The sequence below is a fragment of the Choloepus didactylus genome, chromosome 23 (genome assembly GCF_015220235.1).
Source record: "Choloepus didactylus isolate mChoDid1 chromosome 23, mChoDid1.pri, whole genome shotgun sequence".
NCBI lineage: Eukaryota > Metazoa > Chordata > Mammalia > Pilosa > Megalonychidae > Choloepus > Choloepus didactylus.
In genome coordinates, this window is record NC_051329.1 from 21411155 (window position 1) to 21418140 (window position 6986).

Sequence of the window (6986 nt, forward strand, 5' to 3'; positions counted from 1 at the left end):
CAGAACCGCCCTGGGGGGATGGTACTCACCTGTGACATAGCACAGTCATCCCTCAACAGAGGACCAGGGGTTGCACGACCTGGAAGAGGGACCCACTTGCAGGTCTCAGGAGCCATACGCCAATTCCAAGGACTTGTGGGGCAGTGGCAGAGACAAACTGTGGCAGGACTGAACTGAAGGATTAGACTATTGCAGCAGCTTTAAAACTCCAGGATCACCAGGGAGATTTGATTGTTAGAGCCACCTCCCCTCCCTGACTGCCCAGAAACATGCCCCATATACAGGGTGGGCAACACCAACTACACACACAAGCTTGGTACACCAATTGGACCCCACAAGACTCACTCCCCCACTCACCACAAAGACAAAGCGGGGGAGAACTGGCTTGAGGGGAACAGGTGGCTTGTGGATGCCACCTGCCGGTTAGTTAGAGAAAGTGTACTCCACGAAGCTGTAGATCTGATAAATTAGAGATAAGGACTTCCATTGGTCTACAAATCCTAAAAGAAACCTGTCAAGTTAAGCAAATGCCAAGAGGCCAAAAACAACAGAAAATTATAAAGCATATGAAAAACCAGACGATATGGATAACCCAAGCCCAAGCACCCAAATCAAAAGACCAGAAGAGACACAGCACCTAGAGCAGCTACTCAAAGAACTAAAGATGAACAATGAGACCATAGTATGGGATACAAAGGATATCAAGAAGACCCTAGAAGAGCATAAAGAAGACGTTGCAAAACTAAATAAAAAAATAGATGATCTTATGGAAATTAAAGAAACTGTTGACCAAATTAAAAAGATTCTGGACACTCATAGTACAAGACTAGAGGAAGCTGAACAACGAATCAGTGACCTGGAAGATGACAGAATGGAAAATGAAAGCATAAAAAAGAAAGAATGGGGAAAAAAATTGAAAAAATTTAAACGGACCTCAGGGATATGATATATAATATAAAATGCCCAAATATAAGACTCTTTGGTGTTCCAGAAGGGGAAGAAAAGGGTAAAGGTCTAGGAAGAGTATTCAAAGAAATTGTTGGGGAAAACTTCCCAAATCTTCTAAACAACATAAATACACAAATCATAAATGCCCAGCGAACTCCAAATAGAATACATCCAAATAAACCCACTCCGAGACATATTCTGATCACACTGTCAAACACGGAAGAGAAGGAGCAAGTTCTGAAAGCAGCAAGAGAAAAGCAATTCACCACATACAAAGGAAACAGGATAAGACTAAGTAGTGACTACTCAGCAGCTACCATGGAGGCGAGAAGGCAGTGGCATGATATATTTAAAATTCTGAGTGAGAAAAATTTCCAACCAAGAATACTTTATCCAGCAAAGCTCTCCTTCAAATTTGAGGGAGAGCTTAAATTTTTCACAGACAAACAAATGCAGAGAGAATTTGCTAACAAGAGACCTGCCCTACTGGAGATACTAAAGGGAGCCCTACAGACAGAGAAAAAAAGAAAGGAGAGAGAGAGATGGAGAAAGGTTCAGTACTAAAGAGATTCGGTATGGGTACAATAAAGGATATTAATAGAGAGAAGGGGAAAAATATATATGACAAACATAAACCAAAGGATAAGATGGCTGATTCAAGAAATGCCTTCACGGTTATAACGTTGAATGTAAATGGATTAAACTCCCCAGTTAAAAGATATAGATTTGCAGAATGGATCCAAAAAAAAGAACCATCAATATATTGCATACAAGAGACTCATCTTAGACACAGGGACACAAAGAAATTGAAAGTGAAAGGATGGAAAAAAATATTTCATGCAAGCTACAGCCAAAAGAAAGCAGGTGTAGCAATATTAATCTCAGATAAAATAGACTTCAAATGCAGGGATGTTTTGAGAGACAAAGAAGGCCACTACATACTAATAAAAGGGGCAATTCAGCAAGAAGAAATAACAATCGTAAATGTCTATGCACCCAATCCAGGTGCCACAAAATACATGAGAGAAACACTGGCAAAACTAAAGGAAGCAATTGATGTTTCCACAATAATTGTGGGAGACTTCAACACATCACTCTCTCCTATAGATAGATCAACCAGACAGAAGACCAATAAAGAAATTGAAAACCTAAACAATCTGATAAATGAATTAGATTTAAGAGAGATATATAGGATATTACATCCCAAATCACCAGGATACACATACTTCTCTAGTGCTCACGGAACTTTCTCCAGAATAGATTATATGCTGGGACATAAAACAAGCCTCAATAAATTTAAAAAGATTGAAATTATTCAAAGCACATTCTCTGACCACAATGGAATACAATTAGAAATCAATAACCATCAAAGACTTAGAAAATTCACAAATACCTGGAGGCTAAACAACACACTCCTAAACAATCAGTGGGTTAAAGAAGAAATAGCAAGAGAAATTGCTAAATATATAGAGACGAATAAAAATGAGAACACAACATACCAAAACCTATGGGATGCAGCAAAAGCAGTGCTAAGGGGGAAATTTATAGCACTAAATGCATATATTAAAAAGGAAGAAAGAGCCAAAATCAAAGAACTAATGGATCAACTGAAGAAGCTAGAAAATGAACAGCAAACCAATCCTAAACCAAGTACAAGAAAAGAAATAACAAGGATTAAAGCAGAAATAAATGACGTAGAGAACAAAAAAACAATAGAGAGGATAAATATCACCAAAAGTTGGTTCTTTGAGAAGATCAACAAGATTGACAAGTACTAGCTAGACTGACAAAATCAAAAAGAGAGAAGACCCATATAAACAAAATAATGAATGAAAAAGGTGACATAACTGCAGATCCTGAAGAAATTAAAAACATTATAAGAGGATACTATGAACAACTGTATGGCAACAAACTGCATAATGTAGAAGAAATGGACAATTTCCTGGAAACATATGAACAACCTAGACTGACCAGAGAAGAAATAGAAGACCTCAACCAACCCATCACAAGCAAAGAGATCCAATCAGTCATCAAAAATCTTCCCACAAATAAATGCCCAGGGCCAGATGGTTTCACAGGGGAATTCTACCAAACTTTCCAGAAAGAACTGACACCAATCTTACTCAAACTCTTTCAAAACATTGAAGAAAATGGAACACTACCTAACTCATTTTAGGAAGCTAACGTCAATCTAATACCAAAACCAGGCAAAGATGCTACAAAAAAGGAAAACTACCGGCCAATCTCCCTAATGAATATAGATGCAAAAATCCTCAACAAAATACTTGCAAATCGAATCCAAAGACACATTAAAAAAATCATACACCATGACCAAGTGGGGTTCATTCCAGGCATGCAAGGATGGTTCAACATAAGAAAATCAATCAATGTATTACAACACATTAACAAGTCAAAAGGGAAAAATCAATTGATCATCTCAGTAGATGCTGAAAAAGCATTTGACAAAATCCAGCATCCGTTTTTGATAAAAACACTTCAAAAGGTAGGAATTGAAGGAAACTTCATCAACATGGTAAAGAGCATATATGAAAAACCCACAGCCAGCATAGTACTCAACGGTGAGAGACTGAAAGCCTTCCCTCTAAGATCAGGAACAAGACAAGGATGCCCGCTGTCACCACTGTTATTCAACATTGTGCTGGAAGTGCTAGCCAGGGCAATCCGGCAAGACAAAGAAATAAAAGGCATCCAAGTTGGAAAAGAACTAAAACTGTCATTGTTTGCAGATGATATGATCTTATATCTAGAAAACCCTGAGAAATCGACGATACAGCTACTAGAGCTAATAAACAAATTTAGCAAAGTAGCGGGATACAAGATTAATGCACATAAGTCAGTAATGTTTCTATATGCTAGAAATGAACAAACTGAAGAGACACTCAAGAAAAAGATACCATTTTCAATAGCAACTAAAAAAATCAAGTACCTAGGAATAAGCTTAACCAAAGATGTAAAAGACCTATACAAAGAAAACTACATAACTCTGCTAAAAGAAATAGAAGGGGACCTTAAAAGATGGAAGAATATTCCATGTTCATGGGTAGGAAGACTAAATGTCATTAAGATGTCAATTCTACCCAAACTCATCTACAGATTCAATGCAATCCCAATCAAAATTCCAACAACCTACTTTGCAGACTTGGAAAAGCTAGTTATCAAATTTATTTGGAAAGGGAAGATGCCTCGAATTGCTAAAGACACTGTAAAAAAGAAAAATGAAGTGGGAGCACTTACACTCCCTGACTTTGAAGCTTATTATAAAGCCACAGTTGCCAAAACAGCATGGTACTGGCACAAAGATAGACATATAGATGAATGGAATCAAATTGAGAATTCAGAGATAGACCCTCAGATCTATGGCCGACTGATCTTTGATAAGGCCCCCAAAGTCACTGAACTGAGTCCTAATGGTCTTTTCAACAAATGGGGCTGGGAGAGTTGGATATCCATATCCAAAAGAATGAAAGAGGACCCCTACCTCATCCCCTACACAAAAATTAACTCAAAATGGACCAAAGATCTCAATATAAAAGAAAGTACGATAAAACTCCTAGCAGATAATGTAGGAAAACATCTTCAAGACCTTGTATTAGGCGGCCACTTCCTAGATTTTACACCCAAAGCACAAGCAACAAAAGAGAAAATAGATAAATGGGAACTCCTCAAGCTTAGAAGTTTCTGCACCTCAAAGGAATTTCTCAAAAAGGTAAAGAGACAGCCAACTCAATGGGAAAAATTTTTTGGAAACCATGTATCTGACAAAAGACTGATATCTTGCATATACAAAGAAATCCTACAACTCAATGACAATAGTACAGACAGCCCAATTATAAAATGGGCAAAAGATATGAAAAGACAGTTCTCTGAAGAGGAACAAATGGCCAAGAAACACATGAAAAAATGTTCAGCTTCACTAGCTATTAGAGAGATGCAAATTAAGACCACAATGAGATACCATCTAACACCGGTTAGAATGGCTGCCATTAAACAAACAGGAAACTACAAATGCTGGAGGGGATATGGAGAAATTGGAACTCTTATTCATTGTTGGTGGGACTGTATAATGGTTCAGCCACTCTGGAAGTCAGTCTGGCAGTTCCTTAGAAAACTAGATATAGAGTTACCATTCGATCCAGCGATTGCACTTCTCGGTATATACCCGGAAGATCGGAAAGCAGTGACACGAACAGATATCTGCACGCCAATGTTCATAGCAGCATTATTCACAATTGCCAAGAGATGGAAACAACCCAAATGTCCTTCAACAGATGAGTGGATAAATAAAATGTGGTATATACACACGATGGAATACTACGCGGCAGTAAGAAGGAATGATGTCGTGAAACATATGACAACATGGATGAACCTTGAAGACATAATGCTGAGCGAAATAAGCCAGGCACAAAAAGAGAAATATTATATGCTACCACTAATGTGAACTTTGAAAAATGTAAAACAAATGGTTTATAATGTAGAATGTAGGGGAACTAGCAATAGAGAGCAATTAAGGAAGGGGGAACAATAATCCAAGAAACACAGATAAGCTATTTAACGTTCTGGGGATGCCCAGGAATGACTATGGTCTGTTAATTTCTGATGGATATAGTAGGAACAAGTTCACAGAAATGTTGCTATATTAGGTAACTTTCTTGGGGTAAAGTAGGAACATGTTGGAAGTAAAGCAGTTATCTTAGGTTAGTTTTCTTTTTCTTACTCCCTTGTTATGGTCTCTTTGAAAAGTTCTTTTATTGTATGTTTGTTTTCTTTTTAACTTTTTTTTCATACAGTTGATTTAAAAAAGAAGGGAAAGTTAAAAAAAAAAAAAAGAAAAACAAGGAAAAAAAAAGATGTAGTGCCCCCTTGAGGAGCCTGTGGAGGATGCAGGGGTATTCGCCTACCCCACCTCGATGGTTGCTAACATGACCACAGACATAGGGGACTGGTGGTTTGATGGGTTGAGCCCTCTACCATAGGTTTTACCCTTGGGAAGACGGTTGCTGCAAAGGAGAGGCTAGGCCTCCCTATGGTTGTGCCTAAGAGCCTCCTCCCGAATGCCTCTTTGTTGCTCAGATGTGGCCCTCTCTCTCTGGCTGGGCCAACTTGAAAGGTGAAATCACTGCCCTCCCCCCTACGTGGGATCAGACACCCAGGGGAGTGAATCTCCCTGGCAACGTGGAATATGACTCCCGGGGAGGAATGTAGACCTGGCATCGTGGGACGGAGAACATCTTCTTGACCAAAAGGGGGATGTGAAAGGAAATGAAATAAGCTTGAGTGGCAGAGAGATTCCAAAAGGAGCTGAGAGGTCACTCTGGTGGGCACTCTTATGCACACTTTAGACAACCCTTTTTAGGTTCTAAAGAATTGGGGTAGCTGGTGGTTGATGCCTGGAGCTATCAAACTACAACCCAGAACCCATGAATCTCAAAGACAACTGTATAAAAATGGAGCTTATGAGGGGTGACAATGCGTTTGGGAAAGCCATAAGGCCCACACTCCCCTTTGTCTAGTTTATGGATGGATGAGTAGAAAAATAGGTGAAGGAAACAAACAAACAGACAAAGGTACCCAGTGTTCTTTTTTACTTCAATTGCTCTTTTTCACTTTAATTATTATTCTTGTTATTTTTGTGTGTGTGCTAATGTAGGTGTCAGGGACTGATTTAGGTGATGAATGTACAACTATGGAATGGTACTGTGAAGAATCGAATGTACGATTTGTTTTGTATGACTGCGTGGTATGTGACTATATCTCAATAAAATGAAGATTAAAAAAAAAGAAATTGGTCTGTAATTTTCTTTTGTTGTGGTATCTTTATCTGGTTTGGTATGAGGGTGATGTTGGTCTCATAAAATGAATTAGGGAATGTTCTCTCCTCTTCAATTTTTTGGAATAGTTTGAGCAGATTGGTGTTAATTCTTCTTGGAATGTTTGGTAAAATTCCCCTGTGAAACCATCTGAACATGGGCTTTTTTCTTTTGAGTGGTTTTTGATTACTGATTCAGTCTCTTTATTGG